Consider the following 21,596-nt stretch of genomic DNA (forward strand, 5'->3'; position numbering starts at 1 on the left):
TGTTTTTATACTTAGCATTGCAGATATCGTTATAAAAAAATGGTTAATCAAATAAAAATATAATTTACCATTTATAAAAACATATACAACAATAAAAGTTATATAACTTAAATATAAATTTAGCTTAAAAATATATTATCTAAATAATTAAATATATATTAATTATATAACATAATAATCAAATGACTACAAAAACACTAAACGGGTATATTCACAAATTGTTATAGTTATTTTTATCGTCTTTAAGCCTGATCTTTAAGTAATACAATAATTTGTATATAGTCTGATATATTAAAGCAAAATTATAATTTATGATATAAAAATCTATAATAAAAGGAATAAACTTTATTTTCTCACGATTAGGTTTGCACTTTATTATTATTATTGTTTTTCTACTTAATATTGCATCTTTATTTATAAAACAAATTTATCTAAAATTATATAAGCGAAAATATAATTTAATATCCATAAATCATAGACTACTGTAATAAAATGATTATTATTAACCTATACATCTTTTTACTTTTTTAGTTCTAAATGAGAATTTCTTACACTTAAATAATATTCGCATTTTGTTACTGTTATTGTTTTTTTTATATTAAATAATGCATATAATTTTTTTTAATTTCTACATAAAAAAATAGAAAAATTGAACTTAAATATAATTAATAACTAGAACAACCTACAATAAAAAGTGTATTACTGTCTTGTTTTTATTATTAGTGTTTTGATATTTAGTAATGCATCTTTAGATGTACAGAAATTAGGAAAAAATATTCAGAGGCATTAAAAAAATTAGGTAATTTAATAAAATTACTACTTTGAAACTCAATGGTTTATAGAACCAGCGCCAAAGTTACTGTTTATTAACTATATGTATTTAAACAATTAAAGAACGGACTAGTTTCGTATACTGTATTTTTTTAATATAATGAACGTAAAATTTGCACGAAGGTACAATAAAGTGTAACAAAATTATTTCTCTGAAAATGCCAAAAAATATTTTTGGCGAAACATCGAGAGGAATGTACAGCTAAAAGCAAATAAAAGTAAAATATACAAAATAATAATGTAAATTGCGTTTATAAATATTTAAAATAATACAAATTTTTACACATATTTATAACTATATTAAAGTTATTTTTAAACTAATGGTATCGATAGATTTTTATGTTAAATAAAAAAAAATTGTTGAGAAATAATAGTATTTTACAAAAATATCTAAAAGTCATTTCTAAATACATATTATGTTATTGTAAAAAATACTGTATATTTAAAAAATATTTTTATAAAAAATAGATATCGCATCATCAATTTGCGCTTTGCTCTCATAATCTCATTGTTTGCGCCAGAATTTTTTAATGAAACCTAGAATTTAACCCATTGTTTTTTGATAAAAAATCTTAATAAATTAATAATAAATAAATTTTATAAAAATATTCAATACTTGAAAAACTTTTTTTTTAATATATACACTATATATATATGTGTTAAAGGTATAATATATTAAGAAATTAATATTGGAGGTTATATTTTAATATATACAAATAATATTTATAATGTAAATATTTTATAATGATAATTCCTTTGAATTTAATATTCAATTATAAAACATATTACTGTACGATATCAGAAATTCAGCGCAAAATTCTTAGAAAAATACCTTCAATAATTTATTTGATACGATGCAATAACGAATCTCTCAAATATTGATTTTAATTAAAATTCCTATCATATCCATGAACAATAAAAAGCATGCTAAAAATATTAAGACATAAAGCTAACATAATCTTAGATGCAATTTAAATATCTTACATGTATTATAAAAAAAATTACTCACTATTAGGTCGGAGTCTTTACGCAACACACCCAGAGTTCTTTTCTCGAAACCATACTTTTATATTTATTTTTATATTTTTTATTCACAACCCTGACATCGTTTATCCACGGATTAATCCAGCGTTTCTTCTATGCCACTTTTTTTGAACCAAAGTTTTGTTTTCATACGAAGAGCAAAAAAAGTTTTGCTCAGACTTTACAACGACCCTCACTCTCTCTTTTAGTTTATATCTTACGGGTAAAGATTTCGGACGCAAACTTTGGACATAATAAAATAATTAACTTGGTTAAGGTTCATAATCTTTGATATACAAATCAAAACTCATTTTATATTTTTTCATAATAAAATTAAGTTTTGATCCATGCATAAGTATTATTTTTTTTAAATGAGAATGTATTTTGTAAAGTCCTAATGCAATCTAATTTAAAGCGTCACAGATTTTTGCTAAAGACAAAGCGTCCTTCTTTTTGTTTTGTTGATATTCTGGCACTCTTTTTCTTCTTGTTTGCCTCAAAGGACCGAATCGAGTTCTCCAACTTTCTCTCCGAAATTCTTTCGCCCACTAAACAAGTCTTGTATTTTTACGCTGCATGAGTGAACACTTTGTGTCCCTGTATCTTCGCATTGCCTGAACCTGCCCTTTATTAACCCCATCGCGAGGGTGGAAAAGAATGAATCGGAGAGATAAACCAGATTAAGATATAAACCTGTTACCGCTCGACCGTGTAAAAATAAACAAATAACAATGGGATAAATGAAATGAAAATATTCTATCACGGAAATAATTATTGCTAAAAATAGCTTAATAATAACACAAAAGTTCTAAAGCAATAAAAATTATCAATCAAGCAATTTAAATTATAATTCAAGAATTGGATGTAATGATAATTAACTGTTATTTAATTAAATGTGTTAATATTCTCTCTTTGTATTTTTAATAATTTATTTTACTGTTAATTTAAATTTTAAATTTTATAAGAATGTATTTAAGAATAAAGGTATTGTTTTATCAAATACAATAGAGCTAATAATAAATTTACGTATATATAAAAATCTTATAATGACTATACATCAATTCATTGCTGCTTATTTAAAAATATATAGATAGTATACACTTTCACAATATAGTTTATTCATATGGTTATGCAATAAAAAAAGGTAAAACATTACTATTATAAATATACATAAAGTTTAGTTAAAATATACCTGAGTTTACTAGTTAATTTAATATAGTAACGCACCTTAATGATTTTTTTATTTATTGCTACATATTTTAACTCATGTATTTGATATTTAAAATAAATATTTGTGGTAACTCAAAATATTACTAATCAATATAATACATAAATACACAAATCAATATCAATTTATTTTTGTGCGTAAAGTATTTTTTTCTTTAATGCAAATCATAACAATAATAAAAATAAATAAATAAATACATACGAAGATGAATTCACACTGCTTTTTATAAAAAAAATTATAAAAGATAAATAATACTTGTATCAAAATAAAAATTAAAATAAATAGTTTCTACTTAATATGTTTAATATGATCGTCTTTTGAATACTCACATCGCTTTAAATTATTATTATTATTATTTTATAGTTATATTATTAATTTATGTTGACAATGCATGAAATTTATTTATATATTTTTTTAATATTTATTTATTTTAACATCACGAAAATAAAAGCAAATCATCGGCTTATTTTTTATCAATTTTATTTACATAAAATAATAAAAATGCAACTAAACAACTACACAAATGTATTTTTATTGTTCCATCTTTATATTCTATTATCTATCTATTTCACTACAGTTATTAAATATTACGTTTTTATAATATTAACCAAATATCTATACCTCTTTAAGTAAATATATTTTTATTTTATTTTTCATGCATTTATAATGTTCGTTTATTTATTTTTGCTCATTTCAATCATCTCCCTATTCGTCATATGCCTCATTAATATTTCAATATGTCGTGTGTGCGTTTTCACTAAGATCGTAAAGGGTCGGTGAAAAGTTTTGTTGTAGTACTTGCAAGGGAGCGGTATAGGACCGTCGCGACCGGTCGCCGAGCGTCAACTGGAGCAGGAGGGGCTCCGCCACTGGCCCTGCGCCCCCATACCCCCAAACGCCCCCCACCCCTTCTTATGTGTAATAGGGACTCGCCACGCTTCGCCACCTCAAACTTTGCTCATAGAAGATGCACTGCAGCGTCCTGATCCAGGATTTTCACGTGACTGATCCGCGGAGGAAAGCCCTTCGGTACGCCCCGAGTGAACGTTGTTTCGACTCGGATTCTATTATGATAAAGCTACCCCACCCCTATCGAATCGAATAATGGAGATCGGTTTCCGAGTGTGGTGTTGAGGAAGAATTGCGGATATTAGAGTGAATAAAATAAAGATAAAAATAAATAATAAAATTATTTTTCTAATAAATAAAAACAATAAACTAACACTTATAAATAATATATTTTTTTTTAATTAAAACAGACTTTAGCTAATTTAATATAATTGTTATGAAAATATTAATAATAGATGACCCTCGATCACAACTATACTTGATGAGTATTTTCTCACTGGATAAGGTCTGACAAGTCCTACGCAGTCTTATTTTGTTCAAAGCAGCATTAAGCAAAATTGCTGCCTCACCATTATTATCCAGACTCTCTGCTTATTTTATAAATAACAATGCAGTTGGTAACCATGGAGAATATCTGGCAACACCGAGGAGGAGCGGCAGCAGGGAAGATACTTGATTAACAATACTTGACATTTGCAATTTCACATTGTAATTTATTTATAGAAGTATATATTGTTTTACCAGTTATAAAAATCGCACTATTTTCGGATATTGTATATAGAATGGAACCATGAAATGTGAGTGTTTTTCAAGACGAGCATTTTTAAGTAAGCTCAGCTTGAGCCATGTCTTGATATACGAGCAGTACGTATTGAGTCACTTGATCAAAACTATTTTTTTATAGGATTGGAAGAACGTGGACTTATATATGTTGTTATAGTAAATGTTATGTTCACTATTATCCTAGTTGAATAAATTTGCTTTTATATACAGTGAAACCTCGACTTACGAGTATTTCGAGATAAGAGCATTTTTTTTCTGGGCCTCATGACAAAAAATAATTTTATGTATAATTTTTTGAATGAATATTAATAAGTACGAGTTACCAGGTACTCATTAAAAAAAATGTGTGATCAGTTTTTTAATACTTCATAGTATTTTATTAAATGACATGAATTTTTCTGGCCAAATTCGAGGGTCTTTAAAATCATCGTCAAAAGCAATAAAATTGTTCAGTGGCAAACCTCGGTTATCTAAAATATTTTTATAACACAATTACAACTTAAAATAAGTGAAAATCAAATGAAGCATATTTAAACCGAATTTTAATCAATAGGAGGACGCGAAAAACAATTATCTCTTTCAGAAGTCAAAAATCCACGTCAAATGCAATAAAATCGTGCTGTTATATATAAATTATTAAAAATATTTATTTATAATATTCACTTCATAATTAGTATTGTTTTCTTTGATGCTCAGTGTTGCCGTATAGTGAATTTTTAGTCCAGGTCAAAAGCAATACAATCGTGCCATTGTAGTAAAAACGCTCGAATATCAAGCGTTTATATTAAGACTTTTTATAACAAGTGAGAATCAAATAAGGTACATCTAAACCGAATTTTGCCCAATAGATGGGCGCAAAAACAATTATTCCTTATCAGAAGTCAAAAATTCACGTCAAAAACAATAAAATCGTGTCGTGTTTTCCTCTAAGAGATGAGTTGGCTTAATTTGTATACTAGACAGAAAAGTTTTAAGACTATTATTATTTTTAAAACTAATATTAGGTTAAGTTTGAGTTTTAAAAGCAAATGGATGGTCAGATTAATTAGCATAGACATTTTTAAGAAGCATATAATTTCACCAGTTAAAATATATTTTCGCTACCAGAAATATATATCTGATGAAAATGTATTTTAACGTCACTGGTGAAAATGTAACTTCACTGAAAAATACATATTCCCTGAAAAATTTATACATAGCATATAAATAAATAATTAAAAGTATGTAAATATATATATTACTAGATATGAAAAACTTCAAATCACATAATTTTAAACCTGTCAAATAAATTATATTTTCACTGGTAAATATATATATTTATATCTACTGACGAAAATATATTCTTATATGATTTCACTGGTACGACATTTTATTAAATATTTTCAGGATAGAATTGAGACCATATTTTTAAGATTTTCTTAGAGGGATAACCCGTGATTTCTGTTTTAAAATTAGAGACAGCAAGGTGGGGGCAAAGGTAGGCAAGTCAGTGCTTGTTTGCTTAATATTTCTTAAGGCGTAATAATGAACTCTCGATACCGCGTAAAATTATATCTTAAGTCCTGCAGGGTAATTTGCTTGGGTTATTTATTTTTTTTCCATAAACAAATAACATTCCTATTAAAAATAAAATACTGACTTAAAAATGTTTCTTAACAACGCAATCGTTATAAGTAGTTAATATGTTCTCAAATCAACTTTAATTAAGTAAAAAAATCATTACATAAGTTGTTCATTATTTTTTTAATAAATATAAAAACTCAAGCAATTGTTTTTTCAACACACAGCCTTTACTTATTAAAAGTAAATACAAAATTGCATTAACTTAAGGGCGAGTGGCAATTACATAGGTGTACATATATACTCAAAATTTAAATTAACTAAACATATCTCGGAATTCAAGTCCAAATGGCTTGCTACTGTTGCGACCATATAACCGATATTTAACATAAAAATCGCATTACAAACGTAGAATTTCACTATTTAATTTAATTTCAAAGTCATTCAAAATTAGACGATAAAATAATATACAATACATCTTTTAACACTAGCCTTAAAAAACCTAATAGTATATTTATAATACCAAAAATTAAATAACATATAAAATTATGTAAGACCATATTAATACATTAATCTCTTGATTTTGTGAGTAACTTTAAGTATTAAAAAGAATTAATTTATATTTTTTTGGTAAGAAAATAGTTATTTTCTTTGCAAAAATATGTACTGATTTTTTTCCCTTAAATTTTTATTTTATCTTTTAAACCACAAAATAATTACAAACAAGAAACTTCTACTTAATTTTAATGTATGAATTATCCTGTATTTTTATTCTTGTAATAAACGTTAATTTAAAAATAAAACAGTTTCCCAAATATTGGGACGGTTATCATGGTTTTAGTATTATAATTATCCAGCACAAATTAAACTCAAGACTTATTAATTAACATAAAACGAAAAGTTTCTAAGTTGCTAGATCTCCAACTTCTACACCCCAAAAATTATAGTAATAAAACAGACGGTAATAAAAAATCTAATTACACCTGCAAATCGTTGTAATTGACCGCTGTACTAAATTAAAAATAAGTGTTTAAAAACAAGCGTTTATCACACCGCTCTTAAATCTATACTTTAATTTAGAACTTGCCTTCGACAATAATTGATCAAGAACCCCTACTTGCGCTTTGCAATTAATACACACAAGAGTTCATTCGAACTCAAAACCAAGTGGAATAAAGCCCACCACCGTCAAAACGGAAAATTCGGGAAGAAATTGCTTCTCTCTTCACGGAACCCAAAAACGAATGATTCTTAAAGATGCAGACAAAGCAAATGAGAACTTGATGTATATTTGACAATAATAATACAAAGAGCTGCACGATAATTTTACCGTTAGGACAGTAAATATATATTATGTAAAAAATATACTAACTAGATCCTAAAACAGATATAGACACAAGGTCTAAATAAACATGAAAGGGTGATAAGGACGCAATTCTAACAAATAATAAGGCCTACAAGAAAAAAAACAATCGGACATGGGGTAAATATAGAGTCTGACTGAAATATAAGGCAGATTGACAAGCCGACATAAATAAAGCTATTAAAGGCGTACAAATGTCTTTGTTAAGCGATATTTATCTTTAATATGAATCAATTAAACAAATCGATTTAATTGTCTTAATGAGTTGTAGCTTTACCTACATTTATGTATGATTAAATAATAAATTGATTTAAGACTGTGGTATAATATACTATTTGCAAATTAATGAACTTTTATTTCAAATGAACCCTAGGATTCTTATATCGCATTAGTACTTAATGTATTACATTTAGAACTTGTTAAAAGTAAAATTTAATATAATTATTCTATCTGGTCATCAAATTATTGCGTGCTTTATTAAAAATTGGAACGCGTATAAAAAAAGTTTACACAAAGTATTTAAAACCTAATTTAACAGATATATATTATGAAATTTTCCTCACACTTATGCTTTTAATTTAGTTTTAATTTGAACTCCTAATTTTTACTTTTTAAAATAAAATGTTAAATTAATTTTACATATTTAGTATTAAATTGAAACATAAATAATGTGTACTTAACTATGAGTTTTTGAACCTTTTATTTTTAATGAAACTAATAAACGCATATGTTTTAGTAAAATATTTTTAGAACAAACACTCTTTATCTTATAATAGCCAGACTTAATATTCTCACAAACTGCAGGTTGTCGACCGCTTTATATCTACTCGACTCTCGAGCAACGTGCGCTTTTGCTTAATGTTTTATTTTTATATTTTTACATTAGCAAAAATAAATAACTCTACTTCATTAAAAATCTTCATTTATAAATGCATTTATTATTTATTTTAAAATTTATAAATAAAACAGAACTAAATTACTAATTAACTGATACCTTTGATAGCTCGAAGCAATATTTTTTTATATCTACAATAAATTAGTAATGATATAAATTGAAAAAATATTATTAATTCAAGTATATTATTGATTAAATAAATATTGCTAAATAAACTTATGATTATCACTTCTTAAATATTTAATATGAAATTATCCAAAATCAATTTTTCAATGATTTATTATTAAAATAATTCTTGGAAATTTACTTAAAAATTTATAGAAATGTATATGATTATATTGCCTGGAATAATAAGTTATAATACACTAGATAGTTAATTTTATTTTATTATAATAATGGTATTATTTATAATTATTTATATCCTTTACAAATATCTTATAATATTGAAATAGTATTAAATAATAAAAATTAAATAAAATTAAGCAATAAATAAATTTTTTTTTATATGGTATTATATAGTACTACTATATGAAATATAAATAACAATGTCTATGTATATCTACAGATACTTTATCAGGCTCTTGACATAATAACTTTATATGTAATAAGTACTTTATATAAATTTGTTTAATTGTGTTTTTTTGCTTTATATTCCAGGCAACAGTTCCTAAAGTCACGACCCTCTTCAAGTAAAGGTTCAATGTGGAAAAAAGTAAGGCAAGGTTCAATAATTAAAAAATTACAAATTACCTCAAATTAAAAAAAAATGTAAAAAACATAATTAAACAATTGTTTTATATTATTTTTTATATATTTAAAAAATGAATATTGAAAATAAGATTAGGTGAAACAATAATATACTACTAATATCATACTACACAATAATATTTTTACCACAAATACAAGATTACTTAAATCATATATGAATATTTTATTAATAAAATATTGTTTTTTAAATAAAATTAAATTCATAAAAAATACATTTTAATGACATATGTGTGTAGTATATATTTTAATCATTTTGAAAAAATGTGTTACACCAATTGTAACATACAAAAAAAATACAATAATATTATCAGAAAGCTATAATATAATATCAATAAAACACTAAAATATATAAAAATTCAAGGTTATGTAAATTGAAACACATGACCTTTTGTGATGGTTGGTTAGTTTAAAACTTTATCACATACTTTTAGATACTCATGGATAGATATATGGATAAAACAATTTTTCTCCATATCTAAAAATCTCAATCGACACTCGAAGATTGATGACTCACCCCGTCCAGTTTAGAAACGCTATTTTGCGAAGCATCTGCTATCCCTGATACCAAAATTTAGTTGGGGGTTGAAAATTGAATTCTCCATACTGGGGTAGTGGGACGAGGAAGACGCATGGCGCCAATGACGCATGGGTTGATAACTTCCGCAGCACACTATCAAAGTCTCATTTAGAGCTTTTAAAATGCCCTGGCGGAGACGGCGCCGCTTCCTCCGCAAGAAACTCCTATTATAAAACAATCTCCTTAGAAGCCTTTGTTGCATAGAAATTACCTACTATTAACTGTTAGACGGTAAATAATAATTACGCCAGTGGTTTTCACTCGCGAATTCGATATATTTTTTTAATTGCTAGGAAGGGAATACGCGGGGCTATATTTTATTTACAATGCTTAAATTTAATTTAATAAATTTCGGTTCAATTTAGTTTATCGCAGTCATGTGATTATTATTAATATTTTAGCTTTCATGTCTGAAATTTTCTCTAATTCCAGTGCATAATAGCAAAGGGGCGAGAGTCGGTGCATCATGTAATGCCTCTCACAGCATCCGCAGCCGCATTATCCCACGGAGAAAACTGCATCTAAACGTGGCTACCTATTATGCTTTTCGAATAAAATTTCACCGCAATTTAGTGCCGGTAGCACACGTTGAAATTTTACATTGCACAAATGAGCAAATTCTTTAACCCCAGTGTCTTTAAAAGGCACAGAATCTTGACTGAAAATTATTGATTTTATTAAACTCTTAAACCATATCTTTAACGATTCAATCCAGACATAGTGTAATCAAGTTTTAAATAATAATACTTAATTAATAATATTTCGCTTTAAAATAAATAAATATATAATTATTATATTTTTTTACTATGCTTTATTTATAAAATATGCATTTTTAAATTAATACTGAAATCAAAAATGCTTACTATATTACATATAATATCATTTTTACGACTGAATATGTTGACCATTACTACAATTATGTGTTCCATTATAAGGTAATGCAAGAAACAAATTACGGAATTGCAGTGAGAAGAATTTAATTATCCAGACGGAGACTCATTGAACTCCTTTTCTATCCTTTTAAGAGGGTATAACTTCATTTCACGGTTCAATTAAAGCACTTCGGATTTTTATCAAAGGTGAAAAATAATAAAATAAGTTAAACATCGCATGAATTATAGAGTACTGCATTGTATGTATATATATAGTAAAACAAACATTCAATACAATTAATTATTAATTAGGATCAAATAGATAAATACCAATCTAATGAAATACAATATCTCTCAAAGTTAATGCGAAATACTACCGATGCTCTATAGAATAATAAAGGTCATAACTGATAGTTTGATTAGATGTAGGACTTAAATAATTAATACATAGCTTGAAAACTCACAGTCTAATATATTGTATTAGATTGCTATGAAAATAATTGCAGTTTAGGTTTCGCATGTTTTCTTTAAGTGAGAGACTGATGTAAAAAAATATTAGTATATATACTGATCCTGATAAAAAACTTAATGAAATGGGAGAGAATCTCCATTTAAAACCAATTGCATTATTATTTAACTCCGTCTTAAAATATCTGATACTGATAAATGGAATACGTACAATGCCAGTTTATGCCAAATTTATGTTTCTTTTTTAAGAATATAGTTCAAAGCTCATAAATATAGTGGTTTAAGAGTTTTATGCGTTAGTTAATGGGTATGTATTTATAGTATTTTTTTATGTTTCAATATTAGAATTTTATTCGACATAAAAGTACGAAAATTTTTTGCATTAAACTATAGGTGTAAAAAAATATAAAATATATTTTTTTTAGCAATTTCTTAAGTGTGCTGCTAAAAAATAATCAGTGCGATAGTTATTCCAAAAAATCATATAGGGAACCTTGATGTAAAAAAAGTTAAGGGTGTCGTTTTAATCAGAACCACGCATTACAATTCGAAAGTTTGCATAAAAGTTAGGCGTTTTAAAAATATTAAAAAGCATGACAAGTAGGTGCCACACGAACTAAATAAAAACATTTTCCAATCAACAAGAACTTAATTTATTATATTATATTTAAAATATGCTAAATATAATCCACAACAATTATTTCTATCCTGACTTATGTTTATACATTTTAACTGAGAGTTATATAGAAAACAACTTATCACAACTTCTAACAAAGCAAGGTCTTAAAACAAATTGACTTTAGAGCTTTGATCAATTCAATCAACATAGTTTAAATTTAATAGTCAAATATGTTCCAAGCAACTTTTTATTCAGAATTTTTGATATAACCCTGAAAGTCTAATAATTAAAAAACGTTACCAACTCAAAAATTGGATACGTAAAACTCTGGATCATTGGAATGTTCACATGATTTATATCAGAGAATCAATAGTCTCAATAAAGTAAAAGTTTATTTATGTGTTAGCTTGATATAAAATCGCTTATACTTCTTTTAAAAAAAAATACAGGTAATCAATAAAATCTTATTTATAGTCTGCTATTAAAGCAAAAAGCAACTTTTTTTATCATTTTGGAAAGTTATCAATTCTTATAAAATATATTTCTTTATTTCACCTTCCTCCCAGCAACTAGACACTTGAGGACGATAAAATAAAAATAACATATTAGAATGCTACTGTTAAAGGCTTTCTTTAAAGGATTACTGCAAAATAATAGTATGCTTAATTAGGATTAATGATAAAAACCGAAAAAAAAATTGAAGACGTTTTATAAAAAGTGTTAATGTAAAATTTTTTATAAGTTTGTTTTATTGTCAATAATTTTGGGTATTCTTTACAAGCTTTAACAAAGAAAAAAAATCGTAAAACCTCTATTCTCAGTCAAAAATAGAAGGTAAAAATATCACTTTTCTGGAAAAACAACATATGCCCAAGCTTTTGTATAAAGGACTATTTATGATTTTTTACATTAAGTTAAGTTAAAAACAATGCATGTAAAATTTTAAAACTTTTAATGAAAATATATGTTTTTATTTTTTCTTAAAATTTAAAAAGGTTAAATAAGCAACAAAATATATTTTTTCATATTTACTGTAAATATAAATATTTTCATACAAAAAGTTTTATATTCCTTGTTCACAGACACAAGAGTTAAGAGAAGAAAAAAATAAAATGTGATAATATATATATGATTAATTTTAGAAACTGTTGATACCGAAGAATTGAGAAGCCAATATTACAAAAACGCCGCAAAAACACAAGAGCAAACACATCACGTGCATACACAGAAGAAATATTGTAATTTAAATGTTTTTTTACATAAACAAAATCTAATTTTCTTAAATGTTGGGGGAATTATAATTTCTTACATTACTCAAAAAATATGCAACATTAACAAATAATTTCCGACCAGTTAAATTTTAAATATAAAAAAATATATAAATTAGAGATTGTCAATAGAGTGACATGGTTGTGATTTTTTAGCACCCTACGTTTTATAATAGAAAGTTTTGCGATTAATATAACAAATAAACCAAAAAAAATATTTTAAGAATTGATTGTCCAAGTTGTTTATTATTTTTTATTTCTAATCTAATCTTAATCTTTCCTGTAAGAAAATATTTTTGTGACAATGATTGTTTTTCAAATAAGTTCTTTAATTACAAATATATTCGAATGCATTTTTAATTTAATATTCAAATATTTGAATACTACAAATAATTGAGAACCCTAGCTGGAGAGTAGTTTAATCTAATTACTGAGTTTAATAGGGTGTTCATTAATCTGATGACTCACCGGCATTTATTTTATCACTTTGCCGCTTATCAGGTCATACACCTGTCTGCTTTGCATTAATATATTTTTACTTATTTTACCGCAATTTTTAAAATTGTTGTTTTTCACAGATCTACAAATTGTAACACAATAAACAATGTAATTAACTGATCTATTAGAATTTTAGCGAATATTATGCAAAAAATTTTCATATAAATAAAATAATATTTTCTGGATAAATTCGAGACATAGAAACTTTAAAAGTTTATTTGATGGACAAGCCGAGAATTTTTGGTTTGGATTTAGATACGTAATTTTCACTTTTTTAATGGAGGGGGTCAGTCAATAGTAATTTTTATTAATATTTTGATTTCAATAAGATTCACAGTATTTCAAATAATGACATTCATTTTTATGGATAAATTCAAGGATGGGAAAATACCCCCCCCCCTCTTCTACTCCCCCCTCTTTCCTCAAATGACGTACCTGAAATAATGTTATTAATAGTAATATCATAAAATGTACACATGTATAGAAAAAAAACATTTTAAATCATTGCTCCTGTAGGCAATACTATAGATTTGTTCGAACCAAACATCAAAATTAATATAAATACCGCACATTAACTACCACATAAAGCTCACACATACACACACACTGAATTGATAATAATGCACACACATTCTTGTCCACAGTTTGCGGGCAATTCGGGCCATTGAATTGGCCAAGGTTCATTAGTAGATCGAATAGATATTCGAGTTTCGCACCATTGCGAAAATTACAGAGTGCGAATATTATTTACGCGGCTGTCACGTGCAACAATAGACCAGAGCCGGCGACAAATGGCGGCTCGTGGCTTTGACTCCTAAACCCGACACACACACGTGAGCACACGTGATAATGCCGAAAGTGTGGGTGTGTATTGTAGGTAGTACAAGCCCAAGTTAGTCAAAAAATACTTTTGCTCTCACTATCCTTTGTCATCGTCACTGAAAATTTATTTTATTAAAAGGGAAGGCAAAGGGGGATACACCACACCGTTATCCATTCCGTATACCTACTGACTCATACAAATCGCCTATGTCCTTATGACGAGTGATAACATATTTAAGAAAAATGGAATAGTATTCTGTGACTACAGCAACTTAGCAACGCCTTTTTGTGAAAATACTGATTGTAAAACTGTTAAGAAAATATAAAATAGTAAGCAAGAATTTTGATAAAAAAAAAAAATTTCAAATTTCATATTAACCAAAATTTTTTTTTGAATTCTATTGTATCTAATAAAATAAAATTATTTGTTATTAATTAAGCAAAATTCAGTAATTATTGCGCTGTAGACTACACCACTACTATTGGATACGAATTTGTACGATACTATAACTCGGCCGACGAGAGAATAATCTGCTTGTTGACCGACCTCAAGAGTGTACTGATCCGGCCTTTACTTAATGTATTACAACTCTGTTTACATAGTATATAAAGCGCTCCCCAAACGACAAGTGAGACCTCTGAACTGTACCACCATTGCACTAAGGACATGTTTATATATCCACCTGACTTTGGGATCGATGCTACTTCCAACCTGATAAACTAAGTACGTATGATGTCGACATTAGCTCAGACGTTACAAAACATCCACCTGATAGAGACAATCGCGGGAAAGATCAATTAATTACAGACAATTTCACGATTGCCTAGTAATTAATAGGTAATAAATATTATATTCATCACCACTTTAAAGTTACTGAGATACACAGTCAAAAGCACTAAACAGAAATGTTGAATTTTCTTTATTTACTCAACGGTCTATAGACCAGAACATTCACGCACTTTCGTTAGCTACTTTCGTTAGGAACTTCATCTAGAACTATAACTTTGTCTTTAAATACACAAAAGATTAACCAAACTAGCATTAAATAAAAATACATCGAGTCAGCTGTCAAACTATGTTCAGATAGACCTTAGAATTCAACCCGATCTTTAATACAGCTTACATACTACGTCGGTAGAAGAGCTTTTGTATATGAACGTATGTTTTGATTTTAAAATTAAAATAATATTGTAAACATTTCTTAGTTAAAACAGAACAAGGAATTTTTAAATAATATTTAAGTACACAACTTTAGGTAATATAATATACTATTTTAATCAAAAACTTAACTTCTCAAAAGCTTTTCTCTTTATTAAAATATAAACTGCAAGCGTCTGGATTGTCTCCGCGTCTTGTTATAATTTTCATAGCGTCTCATAGTTGCTGTAATTTATTAAATTGTTTTTAATTTTTATTATAATAAAAAATGTTATGCAGTACCCTTTTAGTAACGTTAATAACGCAATAACCTTTACGTTGTACTGAATTAAGATAAAGTATAGCCTGTTTCATTTGACCGTTATCTCGTTTGCGGAGTAGAGAAACGAACGAGATTAATTTGTATTCATATAATGCAAAAATTCATATCAAAAGTACGTGCTCAGGGCCGGAATAAGTATTAATAAATATTTATATAAAATTCAAAATAAATTTATAAATATTTATCATATAAATAATCACGAATATATATTGCTTTTATTAAAAAATGTACAAAAATAGTTCTACAAAGACAAAGATTTTGAAAAGCTTAAAATGCTCTATATAATTTATAAAGCATGATTAAAATGATCAAAAAAATAAATTACAATAACGTCAATAATTTATTATCAACGATATCGAAGTACAGATAGTAATGTTAACTCGCTCTTTTTTAGACTAAAAATAGCTTCAATATTTATATTTGCAAACAAAACACGTGTCAATCAATCGTTAATTAACACCTAACGAAAATAAAAAAGCTCCGGTTACCTTCAGTCCACGGATAGAGGGTACACCACCTCTCCAACCCCTAAAGTCCACCCCAAGCTTTGATAACTGCAGCGGAAACTACGCCCAAAAACTGTCAATTACTGCGGCCGGCATTTGGTGGCCCGTTAAACGATCCTCCGTAACGCACATTTGTATTCGAGTGAGTGTGTATGTATTTGTGCGAGTGTTCGTATATGTATATGTGTGTAACAAGCTCGGTCCGTTTTTAATAGGTCTGACGTAATAATAATTTATGCAGTTGAAATTATACAGGGGAAGTTGTAAAATATGTGGCAACGTGTAATTTTATAAAATTTGTACCTGTGTTTTAGTGAAAGTATAGGTTGTATAAGCCCGTGTTTTATTCATAGACAAGTGTCGTTTGAATATTTGGTTAAACTAAACAGTATTAAATTATGCAATAAGTTGTAACATAACTCAAATAATGACTACCTATATAAGTAATGTTGCGCAGTGAATACTCAAAAATAATAAACAACAATATTTTGGGATTTTTTTTAATTTAATTTAGTATTGCGCTTAAATTTTATTTACCATGCGAAAAAAATATGTTTTTGTTGTTGTGACGATGCATTGTAGTAGACTTGAAGTCTTCTCGAAGATCGAATTAATTCAAATCATACTGTTTTTGGGTAACGATTATCTTTAAAGCATACGCACGTATTATGTGTGCCTTTAACAATAAATTCAAGCCAATTTTATATTGCACAAATGTTTGAATACAAAAATAACACTAATAAAAGATGTCACTGAGAACAAATTATGGAGCATATTATGTAGGGGCACAGACCCTCGAAGATGGTAGAAGCTGTTATTAAAGGATCATCGTCTCTAACCACTTAAACGCCAGAAATTCACAAGTGCGTCAGATTTTGATTATTTTTTTTGTAAATGCATATGAGTTTTTTATGATTTTTTTACAAAAATATCATTATCTAAAACATACATTTAAAATTAAAAATAATTAATTTGTAAAACAGGGTATTGTAATAAATAGTTTTTCACTGCTTTTTACTTATATTTGTATACCTTTTTTATGCTTTTTACTAATATGAGACAAAAATAAGAAGCTTTTTATTACATTGTATCATATACATATATTTGATATTGTTGGTATATTTATTATTTTTTTTGTTTTGCTGCTTTATACGTGATCATACTAGATTTTTTAATATATAATATTTTGGTGTAACATGCGTGAGCCCAATGCGTCACAACTAAATAAATCAGAACCCGCACGCTTTTGCAAAAACCGTAAACAACTTAATTTTAAAAGGTATTTGTTCATTTGAATTTTAATATAATATTTGATAATATATATTTTAAGATGCAAATTTAGAGATTAAGTGAGTTATTTCTTACAACAATATTCGGCGTGTTCAATAAGATTAAGAGCTACATTCAGACCAGGTAGTGAGAGCGGTGCATCAAAAATAAACAGGGAATACCTATTTAACAGTCCGAAAGTTTTATTTTACAATGTAAGTTTAATGACGAGAAGATAAAAATCTATTTCGATAAGCACAAATATTTCGTTTCAGAATTCATCAGACTATTAAACATTGTCAGATTTCGCCCATGTGTACCAAACATTTGATTCCTCGTGTCATTTGATACTCCATGTTGACCAGCAATTACCACGGTAAACTTCGCAGGTACGTCCCACTGGAAATTAATTAGCAAAGTGCGTGCGGCCATTACAAATATTAACAAAACACTCCGAAACGGTTATTCGACTGCCGACAATCGATCTTTCCCAAAAATGGCAATCAGAGAAACAAACGTCTTAATGGAGTGTAGTAATTAAAAACGAGAGAGAAATTGGGGAGAGGGCGAGGATTAAAGAGAGCGAGGGAAAAAAAGGGGCGCAGAATTTGGGTTATTTTTTAATAAAAAAAATGTTCCTTGCAAATGAGAAAAAAGTGACAAGATTTTACGGACCCTCTCTGACCATTTTCAGCAATTTCGTATGGGGATTCTGCGGAATGCTAAATAAAATTCTCGTTATTAATCCTCTGGGGGTTACGTTTGGGAATGCACACTGTCTACATTATTATGATGTGATGTCATGACGCACGTACTACATAGTGTATTAACCTCATAATGATTTTGTAATTTTCATAATTTATTTTTTATTGTTTTTTAATGTTTTTATGCTTTCTAAAAAATAATGATTGAATGGTCCTAAAACGGCAAATATGCAAACCTTGTAGGGACACTGTTTTTGTCTCTGTCCAAATGCGAGTCCAAAAGTCGGCTATTACTACTCTTTATATAGTCAATGCATTTATAAAAAGCTTTCGACACTGTATAGCATGACGGTGAAATTCACAGACTGTACAAATATACGACCCCCGACTATTCACTACACTTAATAAGCTCATACCTGAGAATCGAAAGCAATGTTGTCTTACGAAATATTAAACGGGAAATTCCACCTAGAGTTTCTCAATGAATTTTGCTAGGGCTTGTATACAAATGATATCTCAAAATTTTTAAAATCGCATTTATTTATGAACCCTGGCGATATAAAAAAACTATGAAACTGAAAAAAACAAGTAAATTATATTTACGAAACGTCTCCACCACCTCTCTTAACGAAACGAGTCAGTAACATAGAATGGAAATGAAGCATTAAATTTAACATAATTATTTTAAAACTTTGCTTTAAAGGGCTTGCGACTATTGCGGTTAGACTAATAAGTAATTTAAATAGCACGCTTACAATAAAAAAAATAATCTCAATATATAAACCAAATTATCAGATCCATTTTTTAGCATGCTTGCTCGGTGTGGAGTAACACATCTAAAAAAAATTTTTAATTTCAAGTCATCTGAAATAAATCTATAAAAATAATATATAATATTATATTAAATGTGAGGTTTTTAACTATATTTATTTACTTTTATTTTATATTTTTTATTTATACTTACAAATACATATATATGTATGAAATATAAATAAATACATATATTTCACATATGGAAATTTTAATTAACAATTTAAGACTGTCGATTATTAATTAATAATATAATGCTAATTTTTTTTGCATTTATTTTTTAACCATTAATATTACTATTAAATATAAAAATCTTTTCATTTATTTATTTTTCACTTCAATTTAAGTTAAAGTGAAAGTCTTTATAACTAGTGTCGAATATACAGAATGATAAAACAACGTAGTTTACATTTTAAAATTTTCGCTATAACTATACGAGGAACGTTAAACAAAACATGAACACAAATTTGCATTGGAATGAATTAGAAAAATATGTTAATTTCATATTTGAATAACAAAGTTCCCAAAACTAAATGTAAATCCGACTCAAAAATAGCAGAGCAATAATATTTTAATATTTATTTATTACAAAATTTTCGTTCATATAATATAACTTTATGAGCGAAAACAAAATACATATAATAAAACCCCTAATTTATCTCAATGCATATATGTTCTAATGTTTTCATAAGCTCTTTAAAATATAAATATACATTATATTTACTATATTTTCAACTCATATAAAATATTAATATTTAAAATTTTATGAAGAAACTAAATCTAAAAAATATTGTAATTTTTATAGAACACCTGTTGGGAATTTTGCCCTTTGACAGAATTCACTTTACTATATGTATATATATATATATATATATATCTATGACACCTAATATATATATATTTTTACAGCATTTTATAAATAAAATTTTATTTAAATACAGAAAAAATTTGATTAGTTAAAAAATGTTTATGTAATAATTAGTTTATATATTTATTCTGGATGACTTGAAATTAAAAAATATGTACTACTGTTACTTCACACCTAGCAAGCATGTGCTAAAATATATTAATATTTTTTTAGTAAGCATGCTCTTTTTAATAAATATTGGTCTGAGGGACGCAATGGTAGCAAACCCTTTAAAACGGAGTGCTAAAGCGTGTTTAATATATTAAAGCTTTGAAACTTGATATAATCTAGATTTTTATTTTACATCACTGCTCTATTCACTTCAGAGAAGTGGTGGCATAATTTATCTACATTTTGTGAACATAATTGTTTTTAATTTTCTACTTCATGAAATATTTATTTAAATTTATACAAGAATTTTGTATATAATTTGAAACTGTTTTAAGATAGTATACCTTAGTTAAAATAGCTATACTGTCAGCTTACATAGGTAAATAAAAAATTTCAGGATATCATTCATATAGAAAAAATTTTCCTATACGCAATATTGAGAAAAATAACATAGCTTTAACTGCTGATGTATAGCAGATATTCGGGGGTTTTATATTTGTACAATTTATAACGCAAACTTTCATGCTATATATAATGTCAAAAGCTTTTTCTATATCTAACAATAAACGGCCCGCATTATTTTATGTATTAAAATTAGCATATGTTATTGCGTATTTTTTTCAGAAGCTAAACACACATCTTAACAGCAATACTAATATACTCTGATATAGCCAATAGTATTTATTTATTTATTTTTGCCAATAGTCGAGTCATTTCATATTGCGATGAAAATACATATATAAATAAGTATTAAATATTTTTATTGATTCGTTTCATGAAAAATTTTCTTATGCAGTTAAGAATCATGATCCTGATAAATGAAGATGAACAAGTAAATACATTCGCTGACATATATCTATATATTCATACACATACCGAAATCAAACATTCGATACAGCCGCGGGCAAGTACGGCACTACCGCACAGGGGGTGTAGTTTTATTAGCAGGGGTCTCAGGGGGTCCGATATCAGCCCCCGCCGTTCATTAATCACGGGGGTCAATAGATAATGTCACGTGACGCTGCGGTCTCCTGGACGTGTTTCAATTCAGACGTCAGCCGGCTCAATGAGATGATTGATACGTGCGAGATATCATTATTGGACACAGTTTTATTGATGATTGGAAAACACTGGCTCAATAGCTGCTATATTGAAGGCGGACGTGTCGCTATATAGATGTCCTATTAACTCGTTAGTGCTAGGAATGGGCAAAGATCGGTTTCAGAGCCTAATGCTATTCATTAAGAAAGCTTCCTTCTTGGTCGATGCCAATAATTTATTAAATAAGTTACAGATACGTAAATAATATTTATAAAAAATAGTTAGAAGAAAAGCAATTAAAAACGAAATATTAAATTTATTTTCGCCTTAAAGATAATTTATG

General features: G+C 27.2%; 1 protein-coding gene across 3 annotated transcripts in view; it reads right to left on the reverse strand.

The window, feature by feature from the left end:
- The window catches only part of LOC148239507 (lachesin-like), a 164,365-nt gene that overhangs the window by 59,849 nt on the left and 82,920 nt on the right, over positions 1-21,596 (reverse strand). The window contains exon 1 of one of the 3 annotated variants that reach the window (XM_088185135.1): positions 21,089-21,215. The exons of 1 other annotated variant lie outside the window; for it this stretch is intronic. The gene's annotated coding sequence lies outside the window, so the exon portion shown is untranslated. Of the gene's footprint in view, positions 1-1,840; positions 1,970-21,088; positions 21,216-21,596 lie in introns of those variants that run through there. One more of the 3 variants, XM_088185127.1, reaches the window with a different exon arrangement.

The sequence above is a fragment of the Plectrocnemia conspersa genome, unplaced genomic scaffold (genome assembly GCF_051122295.1).
Source record: "Plectrocnemia conspersa isolate PC_06_02 unplaced genomic scaffold, ASM5112229v1 ptg000001l, whole genome shotgun sequence".
Taxonomy (NCBI): Eukaryota; Metazoa; Arthropoda; class Insecta; order Trichoptera; family Polycentropodidae; genus Plectrocnemia; species Plectrocnemia conspersa.